The sequence below is a fragment of the Schistocerca piceifrons genome, chromosome 8, assembly GCF_021461385.2.
Source record: "Schistocerca piceifrons isolate TAMUIC-IGC-003096 chromosome 8, iqSchPice1.1, whole genome shotgun sequence".
In the NCBI taxonomy this organism is placed as follows: domain Eukaryota; kingdom Metazoa; phylum Arthropoda; class Insecta; order Orthoptera; family Acrididae; genus Schistocerca; species Schistocerca piceifrons.
This window is the reverse complement of record NC_060145.1, coordinates 489313675-489341570: the sequence shown is the minus strand read 5'-3', so window position 1 is coordinate 489341570 and position 27896 is coordinate 489313675. Positions and strand designations below refer to the sequence as shown.

General features: G+C 45.4%; 1 protein-coding gene across 1 annotated transcript in view; it reads left to right on the top strand.

Moving 5' to 3' along the window:
- Positions 1-535: 535 nt before the first annotated feature.
- Positions 536-27896, top strand: part of LOC124711950 (protein VAPYRIN-like) — a 103771-nt gene continuing 76410 nt past the window's right edge. Inside the window, exon 1 of the mRNA XM_047242219.1 lies at positions 536-608. The gene's annotated coding sequence lies outside the window, so the exon portion shown is untranslated. The remainder of the gene's footprint in view (positions 609-27896) is intronic.

The window sequence follows — 27896 nt, the reverse complement described above, 5'->3', positions numbered from 1 at the left end:
GATGCCTGTCTTCCAGTGATTCCCGTATAAGTTTGTAAATTATCCCTAATGCGTTTTCAATTTATTACATGTTAGCCCACCAACGAAGCTCGTATTAACATGTTTTGGTTGCAGATGACGATCTGACAGCACACGATAATGCGCAGATGCTCCTGCATAACTGTATAATGTAAAATTAAAGTACTGACAGAAATAAAAACTGTCCTTGGGCCTAGTTTTCGTAGACTACTTATCTTTACAATTTAAAGTTTTAAATAAATCCTAATGGTGATGGAATAGAGGCGCTGAAACATGTTGGGGTTACACGCGAAAACTGTGCGAGCCCCATGCCCAGTGAAGCGATCTCATTCTTCGAGAGCAGCTGAGCTCGTGGTCCGCCAACAACGTCACAGTGAAGAGTATGCTCCAGCGTGTTGCAAGAAACGATTAGTCAGTCGGGTCTTTACTGGTGAAGGCGGAGTAGCCTTCTCTTCCAGCACTTGGAGAGGGCGGGGGGGCAGTAACGTGACGGCAAGACTTTGCGGAACATCGTTCCCGAGGCGTGGCAAGCAGCTAGTGGCGTGTCTCATCTCGAACCAGCAGCGGGTGTAAATAAATATACACAACAGGTAGGAGCGCTGAGCCGGCGCGGCTGTTTTTCACATTTCAGATTCGTAAGACGTGAATTTATTAACACGCCTCAGAGCCAGACTGCTAGCGAGTGATGTCAACCTGTCTCCAGCGTCTGGTGTTGTGAGTAACTGCATAGGTAGGCGCTCGCTTTCTGCTTCGTGTGGGCCACCCCCTCCGACCTGGCCTACTTACGCCGTGGCTGTTTACTCGTCATAGAAACCACACTCGCGAAAATTAAGGGAGGCGATGTTTCTGATGCCGTGTGAGCCATGCAGCCATGAAGTTCGTCCTGTCGCGAGTGAGGTGGCGATTTTCACCGCAGGAGAGGCGCAGACAACTTTTTCGATCCTCCAGAACTGCTACCTCCCTTTGTTACGAGAATGCGAATTGCACTGATGAATTCTTTCCCGCAAATCAGCCGAATAATATGACCGTGCAGATAGAAGACGGCAGGCAAGAAATTTGTCAGAGTTTTGTTGCGAAACGGACAACTTACATTCTACCTATTCCAAGTATGAAGGGCGTGCAACATAAACGTGACAAGCCCGGACTAAAGAAGCCTTGTTTCCCGAGTCATTCGCCACTGGCCTCCTTCTTATCACAGCGCGTACGACCATGACGTTGTCAAAGGCAGTAATAATTTCTCTTGCGCTTTTGAGAAAACTGGTTGGTAGTAATAGTTTCATCGCTTCGCTACTTGTCACTGATGCAATTATCTTTCCATTCACAGCTATTATGATACTTGGTGTTTAAATAGTCCACGGAACGTAATCCGTAGACTTACCTTTTAAGAAAGCAGTCGCTGGCTGCTTTACTATTAATAAATCTTAGATTGTGGAATGTTGGTTAAGGAGTGTCTGGGACATATCTAAATCATTTTTAAAGCTCAAAGCAGGATCACGTAGACTACACTCCTGGAAATGGAAAAAAGAACACATTGACACTGGTGTGTCAGACCCACCATACTTGCTCCGGACACTACGAGAGGGCTGTACAAGCAATGATCACACGCACGGCACAGCGGACACACCAGGAACCGCGGTGTTGGCCGTCGAATGGCGCTAGCTGCGCAGCATTTGTGCACCGCCGCCGTCAGTGTCAGCCAGTTTGCCGTGGCATACGGAGCTCCATCGCAGTCTTTAACACTGGTAGCATGCCGCGACAGCGTGGACGTGAACCGTATGTGCAGTTGACGGACTTTGAGCGAGGGCGTATAGTGGGCATGCGGGAGGCCGGGTGGACGTACCGCCGAATTGCTCAACACGTGGGGCGTGAGGTCTCCACAGTACATCGATGTTGTCGCCAGTGGTCGGCGGAAGGTGCACGTGCCCGTCGACCTGGGACCGGACCGCAGCGACGAACGGATGCACGCCAAGACCGTAGGATCCTACGCAGTGCCGTAGGGGACCGCACCGCCACTTCCCAGCAAATTAGGGACACTGTTGCTCCTGGGGTATCGGAGAGGACCATTCGCAACCGTCTCCATGAAGCTGGGCTACGGTCCCGCACACCGTTAGGCCGTCTTCCGCTCACCCCCCAACATCGTGCAGCCCGCCTCCAGTGGTATCGCGACAGGCGTGAATGGAGGGACGAATGGAGACGTGTCGTCTTCAGCGATGAGAGTTGCTTCTGCCTTGGTGCCAATGATGGTCGTATGCGTGTTTGGCGCCGCGCAGGTGAGCGCCACAATCAGGACTGCATACGACCGAGGCACACAGGGCCAACACCCGGCATCATGGTGTGGGGAGCGATCTCCTACACTGGCCGTACACCACTGGTGATCGTCGAGGGGACACTGAATAGTGCACGGTACATCCAAACCGTCATCGAACCCATCGTTCTACCATTCCTAGACCGGCAAGGGAACTTGCTGTTCCAACAGGACAATGCACGTCCGCATGTATCCCGTGCCACCCAACGTGCTCTAGAAGGTGTAAGTCAACTACCCTGGCCAGCAAGATCTCCGGATCTGTCTCCCATTGAGCATGTTTGGGACTGGATGAAGCGTCGTCTCACGCGGTCTGCACGTCCAGCACGAACGCTGGTCCAACTGAGGCGCCAGGTGGAAATGGCATGGCAAGCCGTTCCACAGGATTACATCCAGCATCTCTACGATCGTCTCCATGGGAGAATAGCAGCCTGCATTGCTGCGAAAGGTGGATATACACTGTACTAGTGCCGACATTGTGCATGCTCTGTTGCCTGTGTCTATGTGCCTGTGGTTCTGTCAGTGTGATCATGTGATGTATCTGACCCCAGGAATGTGTCAATAAAGTTTCCCCTTCCTGGGACAATGAATTCACGGTGTTCTTATGACAATTTCCAGGAGTGTACATACATGTCATATATATATTTAATATATTTCACTCGCGTTTGCACACATATTTCATCTGTACACTAGCGAATTTCGCCCTGAAGTTTCGTTTTCACGCAGGTCAATGTTTATTGACGTCATATCTCCTAAACTACAACGTACAGTGATACAATTCTGTAGGTAGATCCAGCGGTATACGTGGATCCTGTATGCGAAACATATTGGAAATACTTAGCAATGAAGAAGTAAGAAATTACAACGTCATTTCTGGTGTTGCCATTTTACACCATTAATAGCGAAAATGTATTAAGCGATGAACCTTTTTCCTTCCATCATTTTGTACGGGTTGTCAGCGAGGAAAGGTCTCGTAATGGTTTGCAATTGAGTGTAAAGACTGCTGAAAATCACTAAGTGCTCCCATTCTCGGTGGATGAATATATTCTGGCTACTTGCTCTTCGCGAGCTAAGATACTCCTTCACCCAACCCCACCCCTTTGAGAGAGGTTTTGGAAATTTGTGGTAAGATCTTATGGGACCAAACTGCTCAGGTCATCATTCCCTAAGCTTACAGACTACTTAATCTAACTTAAACTAACTTACGCTAAGGACGACACACACACCCATGCCCGAGGGAGAACTCGAACCTCCGACGGCAGGAGCTGCGTGGACCGTGACAATGCGCTCCAGACCGTTCGGCTACCCCGCGCGGATGGGAGAGAGGTGGTTCTTACCCCACAGTGGTTCTTTTCAGACAGTTTGTGATATGTGTAGGCCATCAGGTTTGGCAGAAATTTATCCATTGGGTAAGAAAGAGATGTGGCATATATAAGGTGACAATTATTGAACTATACGAAAGAAAATCCTCATAACTTCTGAACGGCTTGCGTCAGGACATTCAAACTTCGCGGTTGGCCGCGGGGCATGATGGAAATTAGTGTGAGCTGTACGGTTTGGTTTAACGACTAAGTCCACATTCATTTGGATGAGTTTGTCAATGAGCAAAAGTAACCATTTGAGGGACTGAATCCGCATGTCGCGATCGAGAAGTCTCTTCACCCTCAACAGCTAACTGTGTGGTGTGTAATGTCCAGTCACGAAATAATCGGTGCGATATTCCTTGACGGCACAATGACTACCAAATGGTACGTGAAGGTTTTGGAAGATGATTTCATCCCCATTATCCAAAGTGACCCTGATTCCGACAAACTGTTGTTCATGCAAGACGGAACTCAACCCCAACAAAGCAGGAGAGTGTTTGATGTCCTGGAGGAGCACTTTAGGTACCGTATTTTGGCTGTGGGGTACCCAGAGGTCATTGGCATGGGCCTCGATTGGCCGCCATATTCTCCAGATCTGAACACATGTGACTCCTTTTTGTGGTGTTATATTAAGGACAAGGCGTACAGCAATAACCCCAAAACCATTAATGAGCTGAAAACAGTCATTCAGGAGGTCATCGACAGCATCAATGTTCTGACACTTCAGCGGGTCATGCAGAATTTCGCTATTCGTCAGCGCCACATCATCGCCAATGATGGTACACATATCGAACATGTTATAAACTAAATCCGAATATCTGTAGTGACATTTACAAGTTGAATAAGGTGTGTGCACGCCCTAGTTTTTAACTAATTTACGTTTTTATCTCATATAGTTCAATAATTGTCACCACTTTGCTGGGGTTGAGTTCCGTCCTGCATGAACAACAGTTCATACATACATCAACGTTTATAATATGTATGGATTTCTCATCTGTAAGTACCTGCGATGCGAATGTAGAGTTTTCACAAGGCTATTTGTTACTTACCTACCAATTTTTAAATGAAATGGCTTCAGCATAAACTGTCATTACATAAATGTTTGTCATTACAGTGTCTGATGCGAGGCTTCAATACCTTCCATATGGATATCCATACCTCTCATTGAATCGTTAACCTTGCATTATACCTTGTGTGGTTGTAAAACTTCCAGACGCTTTAAATTTATGAGACGTATTTATGTGTTGTATTGCGTGGGTGGATTGCTCGGCCCAGAACTGTGCAAGAGAGAAAATGGAATCCCCACCGTGGGCACTAGCGTCTGATTTGCCAGCGAGATCAAACGTTGCTAGCGTCTCGTTGAAAGATGCCGCACATGGGACAGCGGTTTTGCGGCAGGATGCAGATGTCCGCTGTTAAGAGATAACTAACTGCTGCACGTCGCCACAGGCCGGGACCTCCTCGTACTGCTCAAGCAATGCGGGCACTGGTGGGTGGTGGGGGGGTGGGGGGGGGGGGAGGGAGGAGAGTGTGCGGCAGCGAGGCTGACTCGACGGAGGTGCTCTCCTCCACACACCGTGCACCGTTCTGAGTTGTAGATATCTAAATATTTATTTATGCATCTTCCTCCATCACAATTCGTGGTCTGTTCAAAAAATTCCAGAATGTTCGTAATTTCGCGCCAGTGATGTGTTGGAGCGAAATGCGGTTAGGCCAGAGAGAGAGCCAGAGTGCATCCCAGAGTGCCCCTGAGGAGGCTACAACACCAAGAAGAATCGCTTCTCGGCTTTTGGCAAGATCAATGTGTTACTTTTTTAAAGAACATGTTTAACACCCCCTCTGCTTCTTTATATACATTGCAGCAGCACTTGACATTATCTATGATATATATCTTCGATATGTATACATATAGTTGTTAGTATACTAACTTATGTTCCATATAACCTAACTGTGGTTAAAGAGGGGGCGCCCTGCGGCGCGGGGCTGCTAGATTTTACGAGCCCCGCCGCTCCAAAATCAAATAGGGCCTTTAGTTACATATTTTGCTTATAACTATGTTATTTCTTATCTAAACTATATTGTTATAGGTATATATTTGATCCTCTCTTTCTTATCTATCTAACTGTGCTAATATCTCATTTTATGTTTTTGGAGACTTCGATGAGTGTGTTGTTGTTGTTGTTGTGGTCTTCAGTCCTGAGACTGGATTGATGCAGCTCTCCATGCTACTCTATCCTGTGGAAGCTTCTTCATCTCCCAGTACCTACTGCAAACTACATCCTTCTCAGTCTGCTTAGTGCATTGATCTCTTGGTCTCCCTCTACGATTTTTACCCTCCATACTGCCCTCCAATGCTAAATTTATGATCCCTTGATGCCTCAAAACATGTCCTACCAACCGATCCCTTCTTCTAGTCAAGTTGTGCCACAAACTTCTCTTCTCTCCAATCCTATTTAATACCTCCTCATTAGTTACGTGATCTACCCACCTTATCTTCAGCATTCTTCTGTAGCACCACATTTCGAAAGCTTCTATTCTCTTCTTGTCCAAACTGGTTATCGTCCACGTTTCACTTCCATTCATGGCTACACTCCATACAAATACTTTGAGAAACGACTTCCTGACACTTAAATCTATACTCGATGTTAACAAATTTCTCCTCTTCAGAAACGATTTCCTTGCCATTGCCAGTCTACATTTTATATCCTCTCTACTTCGACCATCATCAGTTATTTTACTCCCTAAATAGCAAAACTCCTTTACTACTTTAAGTGTGTCATTTCCTAATCTAATCCCCTCAGCATCACCCGATATAATTCGACTACATTCCATTATCCTCGTTTTGCTTTTGTTGATGTTCATCTTATATCCTCCTTTCAACACACTGTCCATTCCGTTCAACTGCTCTTCCAAGTCCTTTGCTGTCTCTGACAGAATTACAATGTCATCGGCGAACCTCAAACTTTTTAATTCTTCTCCATGAATTTTAATACCTACTCCGAATTTTTCTTTTGTTTCCTTTACTGCTTGCTCAATATACCGATTGAATAACATCAGGGAGAGGCTACAACCCTGTCTCACTCCTTTCCCAACCACTGCTTCCCTTTCATGCCCCTCGACTCTTATAACTGCCTTCTGGTTTCTGTACAAATTGTAAATAGCCTTTCGCTCCCTGTATTTTACCCCTGCCATTTTCAGAATTTGAAAGAGAGTATTCCAGTTAACGTTGTCAAAAGCTTTCTCTAAGTCTACAAATGCTAGAAACTTAGGTTTGCCTTTTCTTAATCTTTCTTCTAAGATAATTCGTAAGGTTAGTATTGCCTCACGTGTTCCAACATTTCTACGGAATCCAAACTCATGTTCCCTGAGGTCCGCTTCTACCAGTTTTTCCATTCGTCTGTAAAGAATTCGCGTTAGTATTTTGCAGCTGTGACTTATTAAACTGATAGTTCGGTAATTTTCACATCTGTCAACACCTGCTTTCTTTGGGATTGGAATTATTATATTCTTCTTGAAGTCTGTGGGTACTTCGCCTGTCTCACACATCTTGCTCACCAGATGGTAGAGTTTTGTCATGACTGGCTCTCCCAAGGCCATCAGTAATTCTAATGGAATGTTGTCTACTCCCGGGGCCTTGTTTCGACTCAGGTCTTTCAGTGCTCTGTCAAACTCTTCACGCAGTATCTTATCTCCGATTTCATCTTCATCTACATCCTCTTCCATTTCCATAATATTGTCCTCAAGTACATCGTCCTTGTATAAACCCTCTATATACTCCTTCCACCTTTCTGCCTTCCCTTCTTTGCTTAGAACTGGGTTGCCATCTGAGCTCTTGATATTCATACAAGTGGTTCTCTTCTCTCCAAAGGTCTCTTTAATTTTCCTGTAGGCAGTATCTATCTTACCCCTAGTGAGACAAGCCTCTACATTCTTACATTTGTCCTCTAGCCATCCCTGCTTAGCCATTTTTCACATAGTGTTAGCTATGATTAAGTTATGCTCTGTGCAAAATTCTACAAGGCGGCTTCCTCTTTCATTTCTTCCCCCCAATCCATATTCACCTACTATGTTTCCTTCTCTCCCTTTTCCTACTGACGAATTCCAGTCACCCATGACTATTAAATTTTCGTCTCCCTTCACTACCTGAATAATTTCATTTCTCTCGTCAGACATTTCATCAATTTCCTCATCATCTGCAGAGCTAGTTGGCATATAAGCTTGTACTACTGTAGTAGGCATGGGCTTTGTGTCTATCTTGGCCACAATAATGCGTTCAGTATGCTGTTTGTAGTAGCTATCCCGCACTCCTATTTTTTTTATTCATTATTAAACCTACTCCTGCATTACCCCTATTTGATTTTGTATTTATAACCCTGTAATCACCTGACCAAAAGTCTTGTTCCTCTTGCCACCGAACTTCACTAATTCCCACTATATCTAACTTTAACCTATCCATTTCCCTTTTTAAATTTTCTAACCTACCTGCCCGATTAAGGGATCTGACATTCCACGCTCCGATCCGTAGAACGCCAGTTTTCTTTCTCCTGATAACGACGTCCTCTTGAGTAGTCCCCACCCGGAGATCGGAATGGGGGACTATTTTACCTCCGGAATATTTTACCCAAGAGGACGCCATCATCATTTAATCATACAGTAAAGCTGCATGTCCTCGGAAAAAATTACGGCTGTAGTTTCCCCTTGCTTTCAGCCGTTCGCAGTACCAGCACAGCAAAGCCGTTTTGGTTTATGTTACAAGGCCAGATCAGTCAATCATCCAGACTGTTGCCCCTGCAACAACTGAAAAGGCTGCTGCCCCTCTTCAGGAACCACACGTTTGTCTGGCCTCTCAACAGATACCCCTCTGTTGTGGTTGCACTTACGCTACGGCCATCTGTATCGCTGAGGCACGCAAGCCTCCCCACCAACGGCAAGGGCCATGGTTCATGGGGGGGATGAGTGATTTAAATAACCCTATATATAATTTTACTAGAGCCCTGCCGGGCGAAATTCGAAACTTCTGGCTATGTTATTCTTATGGGCGAGGACAGGAAGTAACTTGATTTCGCAGCGCTCTGCGCACAAGCTCTTATCAGTGGCACTTCCTCTGTCGCTCTCTCTCTAGCAGAAGTGTCTTATCTTTGAGGCAACAGCATATACGTTCTTTGGTGAGGCAGCCGCACATGTTTAATGTGTAACTGCCAGAAGTTTCATTGTTGTATGTCTGTTAGCTATTGTTCAGTACTGTATTGAGTAGAACGTTGTGTCGCACAGTTTGCGAATTTCGATGTGGCAGAGTTAGAAGAGCAACGTGTCTGGATTAAATTTTGCGTGAAGCTCAAGAAAACCTTTACAGAGACACGCCAAATCCCTCGTTTAGGACGCCCTTCCACGTTTACCGACGACGCTCATGTCAAGGACGTCAACGATATTGTGCGTGCCAATCGAAGACTGACTGTCCGAGAGATTGCAGAAGAATGCAACATTTCAGGTGGATTACCCCATGAGATCCTGACACACCATCTTGCAAGGCATCGTGTTGCCGCCGAGTTGTTCCCACGACCCGTGAGTCAAAACCAGAAAGACCTTCCCCACGCAATCTGTCAGAGTATTTGGACCGCGCAAATTAAAACGAGATATTCCTTAAGAGAGTCATAACTGGTAATGAGACGGGGGTCTACGGCTGTGATATTGAGACCAAGCATCAGTCTTCACATTGGATCGGGAAATGTTCTCAAAGACAAAAAAACTCGTCAGTCAAGTGTCAAAGGCATGCTGATAGTTTTCTTGGAATTTGAAGATTAGTTGATCATGAATTTACACACCAAATGCTGTATCATGTCCGTGACACTCTCTCCCCTATTTCGCGATAATACAAAACGTGCTAACCTTCTTTGAACTTTATCGATATACTCCGTTAATCCTATCTGATAAGGATCCCATACCGCGCAGCAGTATTACAAAAGAGGACGGACAAGCGTATTGTAGGCAGTCTCTTTATTAGATTTGTTACATTTTCTAAGCGTTCTGCCAATAAAACGCCTTCCCCACAACATTTTCGGTGTGTTCTTTCTATTTTAAGTTGTTCGTAATTGTAATTACTAGGTATTTAGTTGAATTTACGGCCTTTAGATGTGACTGATTTAGCGTATAACCGATGTTTAACGGATTCCTTTTAGCACTCATTTGGATGACCTCGAACTTTTCATTGTTTAGGGTCAATTGCACTTATCTTATCTAAATCGTCTTGCAGTTGGTTTTGATCTTCTGATGATTTTACTAGGGATAAACGACAGCGTCATCTGCAAACAATCTGAGACGGGTGCTTAGATTGTCTCCTAAATCGTTTATAAAGATAAGGAACAACATGGGTACCTTGGGGTACGTCAGAAATCACTTCTGTTTTACTCGATGACTTTTTGTGAATTACTACGAATTGTCACCACTCTGACAGTAAGTCACGAATCCAGTCGCATAACTGAGTCCAGATTCCAGAAGCACGCAATTTGATTACAAGCCGCTTGTGAGGTACGGTGTTAGAAGCCTTCTGACACAATCAATTTGAAATGCTTCGTCGTTAACAGTCAACACTTCGTGTGAGTAAAGAGCTAGTTGCGTTTCACAGGAACGATGTTTTCTAAATCCGTGTTGTCTATGTGTCAATAGATCGTTCTCTTCGAAGTAATTCATAACGTTTGAACACAAGTATATGTTCCAAAACCGTTCTGCGTATCGACGTTAATGATATGGGTCTGTAATTTAGTAGATTACTCCTATTGCCTTTCTTGAATTTGCTACGACCTCTGCAACTTTCCAGTCTTTGGATAGGGACCTTTCGTCGAGCGAGCGCTTGTATGTGACTGTTATGTACGGAGCTATTGCATCAGCATACTCTGAAAGGAATTTAATTGGTATACAGTCTGGACCAGAAGACTTGCTTTTATTAAGTGATTTAGGCTGCTTCTCTACTCCGGGGATATCTGCTTCTAAGTTACACATTTTGGCAGCTGTTCTTGTTTCGAATTCCGAAATATTCACTTAACTTCTTTAGTGAAGGAATGTCTTAAGACTGTGTTTTGGCTTTCTGAACAGTTGTGATGCATTCCCCCTTCTGCTCCTTATGCCACTGTCGCTACCCGTATCCATCAGTTTCCCATTGCCTATTTCTACTGTAGTCTTGCTGACGATTCAGTTGTCCAGCAGCAGACAGATTTGCTTCTTGTTCTATTCATGAAGTTTTTTTGCCTTAAGCGTTTTATTATTAGATATGCCTAAAATACACTACTGACCATTATAATAGCTACACCAAGAAGAAATGCAGATGATAAACGGGTATTCATTGGACAAATGTATTGTTCTAGAAGTGACATCTACATCTACTACATCTACATTGATACTCCGCAAGCCACCCAACGGTGTGTGGCGGAGGGCACTTTACGTGCCACTGTCATTACCTCCCTTTTCTGTTCCAGTCGCGTATGGTTCGCGGGAAGAACGACTGTCTGAAAGCCTCCGTGCGCGCTCTAATCTCTCTAATTTTACATTCGTGATCTCCTCGGGAGGTATAAGTAGGGGGAAGCAATATATTCGATACCTCATCCAGAAACGCACCCTCTCGAAACCTGGCGAGCAAGCTACACCGCGATGCAGAGCGCCTCTCTTGCAGAGTCTGCCACTTGAGTTTATTAAACATCTCCGTAACGCTATCACGGTTACCAAATAACCCTGTGACGAAACGCGCCGCTCTTCTTTGGATCTTCTCTATCTCCTCCGTCAGACCGATCTGGTACGGATCCCACACTGATGAGCAATACTCAAGTATAGGTCGAACGAGTGTTTTGTAAGCCACCTCCTTTGTTGATGGACTACATTTTCTAAGCACTCTCCCAATGAATCTCAACCTGGTACCCGCCTTACCAACAATTAATTTTATATGATCATTCCACTTCAAATTGTTCCGCACGCATACTCCCAGATATTTTACAGAAGTAACTGCTACCAGTGTTTGTTCCGCTATCATATAATCATACAATAAAGGATCCTTCTTTCTATGTATTCGCAATACATTACATTTGTCTATGTTAAGGGTCAGTTGCCACTCCCTGCACCAAGTGCCTATCCGCTGCAGATCTTCCTGCATTTCGCTACAATTTTCTAATGCTGCAACTTCTCTGTATACTACAGCATCATCCGCGAAAAGCCGCATGGAACTTCCGACACTATCTACTAAGTCATTTATATATATTGTGAAAAGCAATGGTCCCATAACACTCCCCTGTGGCACGCCAGAGGTTACTTTAACGTCTGTAGACGTCTCTCCATTGATAACAACATGCTGTGTTCTGTTTGCTAAAAACTCTTCAATCCAGCCACACAGCTGGTCTGATATTAAGTAGGCTCTTACTTTGTTTATCAGGCGACAGTGCGGAACTGTATCGAACGCCTTCCGGAAGTCAAGAAAAATAGCATCTACCAGGGAGCCTGTATCTAATATTTTCTGGGTCTCATGAACAAATAAAGCGAGTTGGGTCTCACACGATCGCTGTTTCCGGAATCCATGTTGATTCCTACATAGTAGATTCTGGGTTTCCAGAAATGACATGATACGCGAGCAAAAAACATGTTCTAAAATTCTACAAGAGATCGACGTAAGAGATATAGGTCTATAGTTTTGCGCATCTGCTCGACGACCCTTCTTGAAGACTGGGACTATCTGTGCTCTTTCCCAATCATTTGGAACCCTCCGTTCCTCTAGAGACTTGCGGTACACGGCTGTTAGAAGGGGGGCAAGTTCTTTCGCGTACTCTGTGTAGAATCGAATTGGTATCCCGTCAGGTCCAGTGGACTTTCCTCTATTGAGTGATTCCAGTTGCTTTTCTATTCCTTGGACACTTATTTCGATGTCAGCCATTTTTTCGTTTGTGCGAGGATTTAGAGAAGGAACTGCAGTGCGGTCTTCCTCTGTGAAACAGCTTTGGAAAAAGGTGTTTAGTATTTCAGCTTTACGCGTGTCATCCTCTGTTTCAATGCCATCATCATCCCGTAGTGTCTGGATATGCTGTTTCGAGCCACTTACTGATTTAACGTAAGACCAGAACTTCCTAGGATTTTCTGTCAAGTCAGTACATAGAATTTCACTTTCGAATTCAATGAACGCTTCACGCATAGCCCTCCTTACGCTAACTTTGACATCGTTTAGCTTCTGTTTGTCTGAGAGGTTTTGGCTGCGTTTAAACTTGGAGTGGAGCTCTCTTTGCTTTCGCAGTAGTTTCCTAACTTTGTTGTTGTACCACGGTGGGTTTTTCCCGTCCCTCACAGTTTTACTCGGCAAGTACCTGTCTAAAACGCATTTTACGATTGCCTTGAACTTTTTCCATAAACACTCAACATTGTCAGTGTCGGAACAGAAATTTTCGTTTTGATCTGTTAGGTAGTCTGAAATCTGCCTTCTATTACTCTTGCTAAACAGATAAACCTTCCTCCCTTTTTTTATATTCCTATTAACTTCCATATTCAGGGATGCTGCAACGGCCTTATGATCACTGATTCCCTGTTCTGTACATACAGAGTCGAAAAGTTCGGGTCTGTTTGTTATCAGTAGGTCCAAGATGTTATCTCCACGAGTCGGTTCTCTGTTTAATTGCTCGAGGTAATTTTCGGATAGTGCACTCAGTATAATGTCACTCGATGCTCTGTCCCTACCACCCGTCCTAAACATCTGAGTGTCCCAGTCTATATCTGGTAAATTGAAATCTCCACCTAAGACTATAACATGCTGAGAAAATTTATGTGAAATGTATTCCAAATTTTCTCTCAGTTGTTCTGCCACTAATGTTGCTGAGTCGGGAGGTCGGTAAAAGGAGCCAATTATTAACCTAGTTCGGTTGTTTAGTGTAACCTCCACCCATAAGAATTCACAGGAACTATCCACTTCTACTTCACTACAGGATAAACTACTACTAACAGCGACGAACACTCCACCACCGGCTGCATGCAATCTATCCTTTCTAAACACCGTCTGTACCTTTGTAAAAATTTCGGCAGAATTCATCTCTGGCTTAAGCCAGCTTTCTGTACCTATAACGATTTCAGCTTCGGTGCTTTCTATCAGCGCTTGAAGTTCCGGTACTTTACCAACGCAGCTTCGACAGTTGACAATTACAATACCGATTGCTGCTTGGTCCCCGCATGTCCTGACTTTGCCCCGCACCCGTTGAGGCTGTTGCCCTTTCTGTACTTGCCCAAGGCCATCTAACCTAAAAAACCGCCCAGCCCACGCCACACAACCCCTGCTACCCGTGTAGCCGCATGTTGCGTGTAGTGGACTCCTGACCTATCCAGCGGAACCCGAAACCCCACCACCCTATCGCGCAAGTCGAGGAATCTGCAGCCCACACGGTCGCAGAACCGTCTCAGCCTCTGATTCAGACCCTCCACTCGGCTCTGTACCAAAGGTCCGCAGTCAGTCCTGTCGACGATGCTGCAGATGGTGAGCTCTGCTTTCATTACATTTTAACGCAATTTGGGTGCATAGATCCTGAGAAATCAGTACCCAGCACGATCACCTCTGGCCGTAATAACGGCCTTGATACGCCAGGGCATTGAGTCAAACAGAACTTGGATGGCGTGTACAAGTACAGCTGCCCATGCAGCTTCAACACGATACCACAGTTCATCAAGAGTAGTGACTGGCGTATTGTGACGAGCCACCATTGAGCACACGTTTTCAGTTGGTGAGAGATCTGGAGAATGTGCTGGCCAGGGCAGCAGTCGAACACTTTCTGTATCCAGAAAGGCCCGTACAGGACCTGCAACATGCGGTCGTGCATTATCCTGCTGAAATGTAGGGTACGCAGGGATCGAATGAAGGGTAGAGCCACGGGTCGTAACACATCTGAAATGTAGCGTCCACTGTTTAAAGTGCCGTCAATGCGATCAAGAGGTGACCGAGACTTGTAACCAATGGCACCCCATACAATCACGCCGGGTGATAAGCCAGTATGGCGATGACGAATACACGCTTCCAATGTGCGTTCACCGCGATGTCGCCAAACACGGACGCGACCATCATGATGCTGTAAACAGAACCTGGATTCGTCCGAAGAAATGACATTTTGCCATTCGTGCACCCAGGTTCGTCGTAGAGTACACCATCGCAGGCGCTCCTGTCTATGATGCAGCATCAAGGGTAACCGCATCCGTGGTCTCGGAGCCGATAGTCCATGCTGCTGCAAACGTCGTCGAACTGTTCGTGCAGATGGTTGTTGTCTTGCAAACGTCCCCTTCTGTTGACTCAGGGATCGAGACGTGGCAGCACGATCCGTTACAGCCATGCTGATAAGATGCCTGTCATCTCGACTGCTAGTGATACGAGGCCTTTGGGATGCAGCACGGCGTTCCGTATTACCCTCCTGAACCCACCGATTCCATATTCTGCTAATAGTCATTGGATCTCAACCAAGGCGAGCAGCAATGTCGCGATACGATAAACAGCAATGGCAATAGGCTATACAATCCGACCTTTATCAAAGTCGGAAACGTGATGGAACGCATTTATCCTCCTTACACGAGGTATCACAACAACGTTTCACCAGGCAACGCCGGTCAACTGCTGTTTGTATATGAGAAACCGGTTGAAAACTTTCCTCATGTCAGCACGTTGTAGGTGTCGCCACCGGCGCCAACCTTGTGTGAATGCTCTGAAAAGCTAATCATTTGCATATCACAGCATCTTCTTCCTGTCGGTTAAATTTTACGTCTGTAATACGTCATCTTCGTGGTGTAGCAATTTTAATGGCCAGTAGTGTAACTTCAAATTCTGTGATAAAAAGAAGCATTTTTTTTCCGGTTGAACTTTTCTATCAGACTCTATTATATACCGACGGCAAAAAATCATAACACCAAGAAGAAATTGTGCGATATAAACGAAAGCTGGTAGGCGTGATGCTACATCTGAAAGAGGGTATGAAAGAGGAGCGCCTGTAAAAGGATTGAACTCATGTTTGCCTTAAATGCACGCGGTAACGGTCGCGAGCGGACGTTACCTTTGAGATTGGATATGTTGAGTTGATGTTAGCCGAGAATGCTTTTAACGTGAAAAAACGCCAGTATCAGCACCTCACTAGGTTTGAAGGAATTCGTGTAATAGGGCTACGAGAACAGGGAAAACCGTAGCGTTCGGTGTATGGCTCTGGCGAATCGCATTGCAACAGAGGAAGCAGTCTGAGCAGCAGTTGGCTTCACAGCGACACAATGAACTGTTACAAATCAGTTACTTCAAGGGAAGCTTCGAGCCTGTCAAAAGTCAAAACCACATGGAAGAGGTCAGTTCAGGGCCTGCAACCAGTCTGTCTGCGCCGGCCTAAGTAGACGAGCGGTTCTAGGCGCTACAGTCTGGAGCCGCGCGACCGCTCAGGTCGCAGGTTCGAATCCTGCCTCGGGCATGGATGTGTGTCCTGTCCTTAGGTTAGTTAGATTTAAGTAGTTCTAAGTTCTAGGGGACTGATGACCAGAGTAGTTCCCATAGTGCTCAGAGCCATTTTAACCATTTTGAACCAGTCTGTCTGCGTGCTAGGCACTCTTGACTTACACTTGGAGTTAATGTCTGGGGTCCAATTTCGTATGATACCAGGAGCACTCTCGTGGTTATCCCACACACTGCAAATTGACATGTTAGTCTGGTGATTCGACCTGGTGTGTGCCATTCACGAACAGTATTCCAAGTGTGTTTTCCAACAGCATAACGCTCGCCCGCATAACGCTGCTGTAACCCAACATGGTCCACAGGGTGTCGACGTGCTGCCTTGACCTACTCGATCACCAGGCCTGTCTCCAATCCAGCACTTATGGGACATCATTGGACGACAACTGCATTATTCACAATCAGCATTAACCGTCCATGTACTGACTGATCAAGCGCAACAGGCATCTAACTCCATCCCACAAAGTGCCATCCGGTGACTGTACAGCACAATGCATGCATGTTTACATGCTTGCATTCAACATTCTGGGTTATCTCGCAATGGCTTATATCGCGCTTGCATTATCCTATGATCTCGCAATGACAATCACTTACAGATGTGACCTAGACAGATGTATTCCAGAAGTCTCATTACTGTACATTAATTATTCTTTGGTGTTGCAACCTTTTTCCCGTCAGTGTATTTGTACTGAGTTTTGTATGTTTTTTTTTTTTTTTCAAATACACTAAAAAATACTGACACTCTACGAAGGAATTATCCGAATGCGACGGAAATGTGTAAGATGTGATGTACTTGTACGGACGATCAAATGATGCAATGCCAGAAATGTTGGATGTTTTATTCAGGAGAGAGAGATTCAATAATTGAGCTCGTCTATAACGCATTGTTCCACCTCTGGCCCTTTTGCAATCAGGTATTCGGATTGGGAATGTTTGAAAGAGTCGTTGGATGGTGTTACATCATCAACATCCCGAGACAGTTTGAGGGCCCTGCCCATAGCGCTTGAAACGTTCTCATTTGGGGAGAGGTTCGGCGACCTTGCTGGCCAAGTAGGGATTGGTAAGCATCAAGACAAAGCAGTAGAAACTCTAGCCGTGTGCAGATGGGCCTTACCTCTGCTGGGATGTAAGCCCAGGACGGCTTGTCGTGAAAGGCAACAAAACGGGGCATAGAATATCGTCTACATACCACTGTGATGTACGACTGCTGGGGTGACAACCAAGCGGATCCTGCTATAAAATAAGCTGGCAAGGCAGACCATCATTCTTATCAAGCTGTTTGGCCGAAGACTGTTTGGTGTTTCAACACTGTCTAGGGCGTGTCCAGACACGTCTTCGCTGATCATAAGTCCCAGTTGGAAGCTGGACTCATCACTGTAGACAGTTTATTCCAGTCAGTGCCTGGCGACGCCCCCGACAGCAGTGAGATACTAACCTGAGTGCCGCCAGCCATATGGCCCAAAAACCCAGTGAGATGGTCCGGCGTGCCGTTTCTTTTCTCAGCATTGTGACAGCAGAGTAGCAGGTCAACGATATTCTACATCCCTTTTTATTGCCCTTCGTGGCAAGTCATCCAGGGCTTACATTTCACGAAGATAACTCCCACCCGCACACGGCGAGAATTACTACTACTTGCCATACCCCACCTTGGCCTGCAAGATCACCGAATCTCTCCCCAGTTCAGAACGTCTGGAGTTTTATGGGCAGGGCCCTCCAACTAAATCGAGAATTTCACTATCTAATTGGACATAAATTGGCACAATGTCCCTGAATGCATTCAATCATTGACGACCTGAATAAATGTTTGCATAAGGGCCAGAAGTGTGTCAACGCGTTGTTAAGTTGCTCAATTTGTTAAGCTCTTTCTCTTGAATAAATCATCCAGTTTATCGTAAATAGTAACCATTCGTTTGTATATCACATCTACCGATTTCTGTCTCATTCTGATAATACCTTCGTGATTTTTTTTCCTATGTTTTTCCTTTTGTCTCAGAGTGTACTTCTGCTTAACTCTTCCAAGGCGTTGCGACAAATGATAAGTCGCTTGTGGAAAATATTGCATGAGGCGAAAGTTGGGACGGCGGATGTAGTGATGGTTCTGTTATCAGGAGGCACTCTCAGAGTTCATTGCTTGCCAGTTTTCCTCGGAAGGATGGTGGTGACCTGTTGTCGCCGGTAGGTGCAGTGAAAGAAGATCCAGAATTAGTTATTTACTTCCATAAGTTACAGTCAATGTCATGACTCACTATTGACATTGGCTGTCGATAGCCTTCGAGGACTCGTGTCGTAAGCGGCGAACAGTCCGTTACTTACACACGCCGGTTTGGAAGGTGTCTGTTCATTCCATCTCACCGTCGTTCTTCTTTATCTGCCGAAACGCGATGTAGTCGCGTAGCCGGGTAGTACCCCAGTTCAAGTAGATCCTGCTCAGTCCGCCGATTTAAAAAAAAAAAAATGTTTGCTGCCCTGTACTAGGCTGACATGTGCAACAAAGTTCTTGAATCGGCCTTGTGTATGTGTATTCGCATTAACAGGATGAAATACTGGCATATAAGCAGACGAAGGGAAAGGCGTAATCGCCGTATTGGACGAAAATGTTAAGAGCAGACGTGGCGGGAATTATATGGCATGGTGGTTGTGTTTATAATTGGAAATAATACGATAATGTTTACGAAGATTACTACAGATCCCGAATGGGAAATAATTTGAATGGAGATAATATTAAGGTGGAGTAATATTAAGGTGGGGCCATTATGATAGTCTGGCGCTTTTATACACTCCCTATTTCAGGAGTAGTAGTAGCGGAATATTTAAGAGGAAATTTGGGGAACGTTTAGCGTAAATTTCCTCGCCTTGTTACAGTATTGGTGGCAAATTTCAGTGGTCAGCTGTAGCCTGGGATAAGTGATTATCGCATGTGGTAGGGAACAGCGTGAACTTGTTCTAAAAGCCTTATCCTACAATTACATTGAGGAGCCAGAGAACCATCTCGCGAAAATGACGTCTTTGATTTCCTATTTGCTACGAACTTTTTGAGTCACAAGGGGTGGATCTGATAAGGGGGTCACAGAATTTGATCAGGTTTTGCAAAGACGTCCTATACTGAAGGAATGAGACACGTGTTTTGGATTTTGCTAGACACACTCTAGTTTTTGAAAAAAAAGTAGGTCAAAGTTGACGAAGTAAAATCGTGTTTTCAATGCTGTCACCGAAAGATCGTCTAAAACCAAATGTTTTTATTAATGTAATATCAAATACAACGTTAATAGCAATTGAGGTAGTAGCGTTTTTGTGTTTTGATGCTGTAGGTTGGGTACTCGTCATTCAGTGTGTCTAGGAGAGCGAAGTCGGCGGTCGAGCGGACAAACACTAGATTACCTAACAGCTGGTCTGTGTTCGATTATTGGTCATGACTTTTTTGTCATTCTGAATTTTTCGGTATATGTGACAATATTATGATAATGGGCATACCTGTCCTTTCTTATTTTGAAATAAAACCGCGGAAGGGGGGGGGGGGGGTGATCAATAATCAAGTAAATGTATAAATGTACTGACAGTAATTTTCACCGTGATACGTGACGCGCTAGATAGAACTTTCGTAGATGATGATGGTCAACCGAATTGCACAGTAGAAGTGATAACACCGACATGTACCTACATTTTTCAACCGTGTGATATTTACTGTCGACATTTAAAGAATAACATCCCATGATTTCAAAATTATGCGACATCATGGCAGAGCTGATAATTACAACATAGGGCGAATGCTATCAAAATTTTTTGTGTTGGTCCTTAACCAGTTGTTTACATCTGCCTTTTAAGATTTGCTTTCATACGCTTGGCGTCCATTGGAATTGATATCTGACAGCTCTATTTTTAACAACGTGAAACAGATATGCTTTCCACGAACAACATACCGGAAAGCATGTCAATAGGTGCGAGATTTCGTTTGTGTGTGCGACAAATATATGTTTTGCCTCTTTCTATGACAAGTTTCACCCGCCCGATTATGTGAACACTTAGGATTACGCAATAACATACTTTAGGTGCGTTACGGTACTATGTATCACGATGAAAATGGTTAATTAATAGTAAATAATAATTACACCTCCCGATATATTATTTCAAAAAAGGCAAAGGAAAGTATTCTAATTATGAGAATATTATCAGATACACCGAAAAAATTTCCGAATGAAAGAAATTACTCGACCAAGAATAGATTACACACACCAGCGCTTTGGTAGCCCTATGTCTTGACCTCTCGACCACCGACCTCGCTCTGCTAAAAACGTTGTAGACGGGTACCCAAGCTACAGCATGAAAACACAAAAACGTTAATAACTCGAACATTATCAATTTTGGACGCGTATCGAATTAATAAAGAAATTTTTTTTAGTCGATCTTTCTATGTCTGGCATTGAAAATACAATTTTTCGTCATCAACATTAAACTCGAATTTTTTTTTCAGAAACTGAGGACTGTCTTGCAAAACGTCGAAACACCTGTCTTTATATTAAGTATAGAATGGCCTTCCAAAATTTGATCATAAACGGTGTTCCGCGTGGCAGACCACCCCTTGTTAGTTAATATACTCTGAAGCGGCGAGGAAACTGGTGTAGGCATGCTTATTCAAATACAGAGATATGTAAATAGGCACAAACGGCGCTGCGGTCGAAACGCCTAAGTATAAGACGACAAGTGTCTGGCGCAGTTATTAGATCGGTTACTGTTGCTGCAAGATTTAAGTGAGTACGAACGTGCGATGGGGCATAGCATCTCCGAGGTAGCGATGAAGTAGGGATTTTTCCGTATGACTAGTTCACGAGTGTACCCTGAACATCAGGTATCCGGTAAAATATCAAATCTCTGACATCGCTGCGGCCGGAAAAAGATGCTGCAAGAACGGGACCAACGACGACTGAAGAGAATCGTTCAACGTGACAGAAGTGCAACCCTTCCGCAAATTACTGCAGATTTCAATGCTGGGCCATCAACAAGTGTCAGCGTGCGAACCGTTCAACGAAACATCATCGATATGGGCTTTCGGAGCCGAAGACCCCCTCGTGTACCCTAGATGACTGCACGACACAAACCTTTACGCCTCGTCTGGACCCATCAACACCGAAATAGACTGTTGATGACTGGAAACATGTTGTCTGGTCGGACGAGTCTCGTTTCAAATTGTATCGAGCGGATGGACGTGTACGGGTATGGAGACAACCCCTTGAATCTATGGACCTGGCATGTCAGCAGAGGCCTGTTCAAGCTGGTGGAGCCTCTGTAATGGTGTAGGACGTGTGCAGTTGGAGTGATATCGAACCCCTGATACGTCTAGATACGGCTCTGACACGTGAGACGTACGTAAGCATCCTGTGTGATCACCTGCATCCATTAACGTCATTGTGCATTCCGACGAACTTGGGCATTTCGAGAAGGATAATGCGACACCCCACACGTCCAGAATTGCTACAGAGTGGCTCCAGGAACACTCTTCTGAGTTTAAACACTTCCACTGGACACCAGACTAACCAGACATGAACATTATTGAGCATATCTTGGATGCCTTGGAACGTGTTGTTCAGAAGAGATCACCACCGCCTCGTACTCTTGTAGCATTCACGGTGTCAGTTCCCTCCAGCATTCAGAATGAGATTTTCACTCTGCAGCGGACTATGCGCTGATATGAAACTTCCTGGCAGATTAAAACTGTGTGCCCGACCGAGACTCGAACTCGGGACCTTTGCCTTTCGAGTCTCGGTCGGGCACACAGTTTTAATCTGCCAGGAAGTTTCATATCAGCGCACAGTCCGCTGCAGAGTGAAAATCTCATTTTGGAAACATCACCCAGGCTGTGACTAAGCCATGTCTCCGCAGTATCCTTTCTTTCAGGAGTGCTAGTTCTGCAAGGTTCGCAGGAGAGCTTCTGTAAAGTCTGGAAGGTAGGAGACGAGATACTGGCAGAAGTAAAGCTGTGAGGACCGGGCGTGAGTCGTGCTTCGGTAGCTCAGATGGTAGAGCACTTGCCCGCGATAGGCAAAGGTCCCGAGTTCGAGTCTCGGTCGGGCAGACAGTTTTAATCTGCCAGGAAGTTTCCCTCCAGCATTACTTGCGACATAAGTCGAGTCCATGCCACGTCGTGTTGCGGCACTCCTGCGTGCTCGAGGGAGCCCTACACGATATTAGTTGGGTGTACCAGTTTCACTGGCTCTTCAGTGTATAAGAGGAAATCATAAGGCCGTTACAGAATCACTAGACACGGCTGTAAAAAGGAACATAAAGTTAGGTAAGAAGGCATTTCTGCTCAAGAAGAGGGACAATGGGGTTTTGTAGGTTACTGGTTCACGCCAGTAAACATTCAAAATGATCGAGTGGACTTCATCGGAATTCCGCTCTTATGAAACCAGTCGAAAAATTACAGGTCATGCGTGCTCTCTTGAGGAGTGAAGGTCGCCTTGCTCGGCTGGAGAAACCGCGTAGTTCAGAGGAGTTCGTAGAGGGAGGAGGGGCCAGCGTCTCTGATGTACATCGGGAACAGCACACGTGGCATGTGACCCCCACACTGTAAGGAAAGCTCACTACACTGTGCCTTAATCTTTAGCTCTAGAGAATGCCGTAAAAATTTAAAGCTTATTTCGAGGAACCAGCATTATTAGAGGCCTAGCATCAAAATCCTCTGAGAATATCCAACTGACTACTGCGTAATGAAATGTTCAACTCCCTGCGCCAATCGAGCTCTGCTGCTCTAGACGTGACTCATAAAAACAAAAAACACCACAACACAAAAGTAAGAATAAATGAATCTCGCACGTTTGCTCAGTGGAGCTAAGAAACTGTATATGACATGAGTGACTGGAATGAAGGCTAACACATTTTTGTAATAGAATCAACTGCTATAAGAAACTTATTTCTGCACACAAGATTGTCAACTATATTGATAGTATGAATAAACTCCTAGCTGCCTTTTCATAGATTAGATATATTAATACATAAGAAACTGTCAGCCCCGATTGCAATCTTAGATATTTTGACAAAAGCCTTGTGCAATGATAATCGGATCAGATCAGGAAGAACACAAAACAACAAGTGCCGGAATAACAGCTCATTTCTCCATCTCCTGGGCTCGGCAACAGGGAACCGTATCCTCCGTGTTGCCGGGTGACGTACCTCTCCACCCAGGGCCTCAGAAACTGTTAGTCGATGAGAATATCAGGGCACACTCCGCTGTAGAGTGAAAATTTCATTCTATAAATATCAAACAGGTTTTCACAAAATGATAAATAAAAATATTTTCTTTCCACTTGCTGCCCGTCTCCCATCACTCGGTAATCGTTGGTAACTTATAATCCTATCTTAAAATGGTAGTTAATATTTCATCTGGGAACAACAAACAGGCGTGATAAAGGAAATTTTGGGTTCAAATGTACAGCCAACGTTGAGGTCCTTAAGCTCGGAGCATAAGCTCGCAAAATGGAAGGGAACAAACGGTGTTTTTGTCCATACATCCTGTCACAGCTTTACTTCTGTGGTGTCACCGCCAGACACCACACTTGCTAGGTGGTAGCTTAAATCGGCCGCGGTCCATTTAGTACATGTCGGACCCGCGTGTCGCCACTGTGTAATCACAGACCTAGCGCCACCACCAAGGCAGGTCTCGTGATACGAGAGAGCACTCGCCCCAGTTGTACGAGAACCTAGCTACCGACCAGATGTACGAAGCCTTTCTCTCTCATTAGCCGAGAGACAGAATAGCCATCAGCTAAGTTAATGGCTACGAACTAGCAAGGCGCCATTAGCCATACAGTGATTGTACTTAAAGCCTCCTGTGTATCGTCAAGATCGATGTACCTCAATCAATGAGTAAAGTTAAGTATTAAACCTGCTCCGTACTTTTCTTCCTAACATTAATTACGTATCCTGTTCCAGTACTTCACGCCCGTCTGCGTTAGTCTAGCTTGCCTTTTCAGCCATCTCAACTTCACGGTGTCGGCCCAGCTACCGACACAACATTGGCGACGAGGGAAAAGAGTTCTTTCTGATTGCTTACATTTGTGTCATGGCTTCGCCACATTCTCCAGATGTACTGTCCGAATTTTATCGCTTGCAGAATCAGCAGACGCAGGCGTTATTGGATGCCCTTGGACAGCTCGTCCAGGGTCAACGTGCGCTGCACACCGATGCGGCCGCCGCCGCTTCTTCGCTACCGCTGCCACTAAACGCTGTTGCACCTCCCTTTCGACCATACGTGGCAGCCGATGAGACCTGGCACGAGTGGTCTCGCCAGTTCAACTTTCATCTAGCAGCCTACAGAATTCAAGGTAAAGAGCGGCAGCCGTTTTTGCTTTCTTGTGTCGGTGTGTCCACATACCGTGTGATAGTGAAATTGTTTCCCCGACGCGACGTAGCAACTCTGTCCTACGAGGAAATTTTGTCTGCATTAGATGCCTATTTCAAAGAAACAGTTAATGTGGTTGCAAAACGGTATACGTTCTTTCGTACAAAACGTACGGCCGGTCAAACTAATAGGGAGTGGGTAGCAACATTGCAAGGACTTACTAGGGACTGTGCCTTTGAATGTGACTGTGGTCTTTCTTATTCAGATACAATGGTGCGTGATGCAATTGCACAGAACGTTTCTGATGTTCGCATACGGGAGCAAATTTTGAAACTAGTTAATCCCTCCCTTCAACAAGTGATAGACATATTGGATAGACAGGACACACTTGACTGTGCTCAGGAATCTTTTGAAACTTCGCCAGCCGTGTGTCACATTAACCGGCCCGCTGGACGCGCTGCGCGGCCCGGTAACCGGCCTCGCGCACGTCCGCACAGCTGCCGCCGCGTGCTAAGCCAGGTGTGCCGCGCCAGCACACAAATGCAGTAAAATCATGCCCGCGGTGTGCTACTAGACATTCGCGTGAACATTGCCCGTCACGCCAAGCTATTTGCTTTTTCTGCGATAAGAAAGGACATGTTCAAAGTGTTTGCCAGAAAAAGCTCAGATCGGACAATCACAATCATTCCAGGCCCTTTGCTTCGCGCCGTAATCGAACCAAGGACACTCAGGCTCGTGGACCTTCGCCTATGGACATTCATGTCGTTAATTCCGCTTCGTCCAGTGACACTTTCTCTAACAGTAACTGTGTTCGTCCCACAAAAACTGTGCGTCGACGTCGCCGGAAATCACGTCAATTAGCAAGTGATTCTGTACCAGTGTCTGTTCCAATTGCACAAAACAGTCGCTCTTGTCGTCAGCAGAACAATAAACTTTTTGTGGACTTAGACTTTGAAGGCAAAGTGATACCATTCCAGCTCGATACCGGAGCTGCAGTTTCATTGCTCAATCACGAGACGTACAAACAACTGGGCAAACCTCCGTTGCGTTCCGCAACTGTTAAGCTAACTACATATTCCGGACAGACAATTCCTGTGTTAGGACAGTGCAGCCTTCTTGCAACATACAAGGGACAAACAAAACTTGTGTCATTTTACGTTCTTCGTTCTTCTTCTGCAGTGAACTTGTTTGGTCTAGATTTATTTCAGTTGTTTAACATGTCTATTGTAAATCAGGTCCTATCAGTGAATCAGACTGTGCCTACAGACAGTGTTTCTCGGCTGTGTGACGAATTTGCAGACATTTTTGCACCGGGCTTAGGTTGCGCTAAAAACTATGAAGCACATTTAGAACTGAAGGTAAACGCGCAACCGAAATTTTTCAGGGCGCGCAATGTTCCCCACGCATTGCGTGATGAGGTCGCAAGAACGTTACACGATCTCGAATCACAGGGTGTAATTGAACGTGTGCAAGCTTCTCTCTGGGCCTCACCCTTAGTAATTTTGCCAAAACCTTCCGGAAAATTGAGACTTTGCGTGGACTTCAAGGCCACAGTGAATCCACAGCTAGTGACTGCTACTTTTCCTTTGCCCCGCCCGGAAGATCTTTTTGCTAAACTGTGCCCGGGAAAATATTTTTCAAAGTTGGACCTAGCCGATGCGTACTTGCAAATACCGGTGGACGACGAATCCCAGCGCGTATTGGTGGTTAACACGCATCTTGGATTGTACCGCTTCAAAAGACTGCCTTTCGGGTGTGCATCCGCCCCTGCCTTGTTTCAGCAATATTTACAAACTATTTGTGCGTCGGTCCCTACTGCAGCAAACTATCTGGACGATATAGTGATCTCCGGACAGACAGAAGAAGATCATCTTGCGAACTTACGAACATTATTTCAGGTCTTGCGACAAAATGGTCTTCGCTTGAGGAAGGACAAATGTGTGTTTTTTGCTCGTGACTTACCATACCTGGGACTTGTCATTAATGCCCAAGGCATACATCCGAGTCCAGAGCACCTCCGTGCCATACAAGAATTGCCTTCCCCTCAAAATGTGAAACAGCTACAGAGTGTGTTGGGTAAAATTAATTATTACAACAAATATGTGCGCAATGCCTCTTCCATTTCAGCTCCGCTTCATCGCTTACGCCGTAAAGGTGTTCCGTTCGTCTGGACGACGGAATGCGAACGCGCCTTTCGCCAGTTGAAATCGGCGTTGCTTTCTAATACTTGCCTTACGCCATTCGATCCCCAGAAACCCCTTTTGTTGATGGTAGATGCATCGGATTTCGGGATCGGTGCTGTGCTTGCGCACAAAGTTGGCTCCCATGATCGCCCTATTGCCTTTGCGTCCAAATTGCTCTCGTCTGCGCAAAGAAATTATTCACAGATAGAGAAAGAAGCTTTGGCTCTCGTGTTTGGTGTTACTAAGTTCCATGATTTCTTGTATGGTCGTCACTTTACCATCATCACAGACCACAAACCTTTGACATCGCTTTTTCATCCGACCAAGCCTGTACCTCCACGTACAGCGCAGAAATTCATTCGCTGGTCTATTTTCCTCTCGCAGTACCGCTACGATATCTTGTATCGGTCCACTGCTAAGCACGGAAACGCCGATGCGTTGTCCCGTTTGCCTGTTGCTGAGGATAAAGCATTCGATTCTTCCGAACTTGCTTGCATGTTCATTGATTCGGAAACCGATGAAGTGGTCGAATCGTTTCCGATTGATTTTCGTCGTGTCGCTACAGCCACAGCTGCTGACCCTGTCCTTGCTACTGTTTTACGTTTTGTTGCTACGCAATGGCCTTTGTCAAAGTCTCGGATCGAGGATCCGTTGGTTCGCCGATTTTTTGCTCACTAGGAGAGACTTTTTGTTCGACGTGGTGTTTTGTTGTTGCGTTCTGATAATGATCAGTCCAGAGTCGTGGTCCCACGTTCGTTACAGTCCTCTGTTTTACGGCTTCTTCACCAAGGACATTGGGGTATAGTGCGAACGAAACAACTTGCTCGTCAGCACTGTACTTGGTTCGGAATCGATGCTGCGATTACGAATATGTGTTCTTCGTGCCCGGCGTGTGCCGAACAACAGTCCGCACCGCCGCGGAAAGTCTTTGCGTGGCCAAAAGCCACTTCCCCTTGGCAACGCTTGCACATTGATTTTGCTGGTCCATTCTGGAATGCTCGATGGTTGGTTCTGGTCGACGCCTTCAGTAATTTTCCTTTTGTTGTCCGGATGTCTTCCACGACGTCCTCCGCCACCATCCAAGCGTTGTCTGCTATCTTTTGCATTGAAGGTCTTCCGCAGACTATTGTTTCCGACAATGGCCCACAATTCATGTCCGCAGAATTTCAGTCATTCTGCCAGGCCAATGGTATTCAACATCTGACATCCGCGCCGTTTT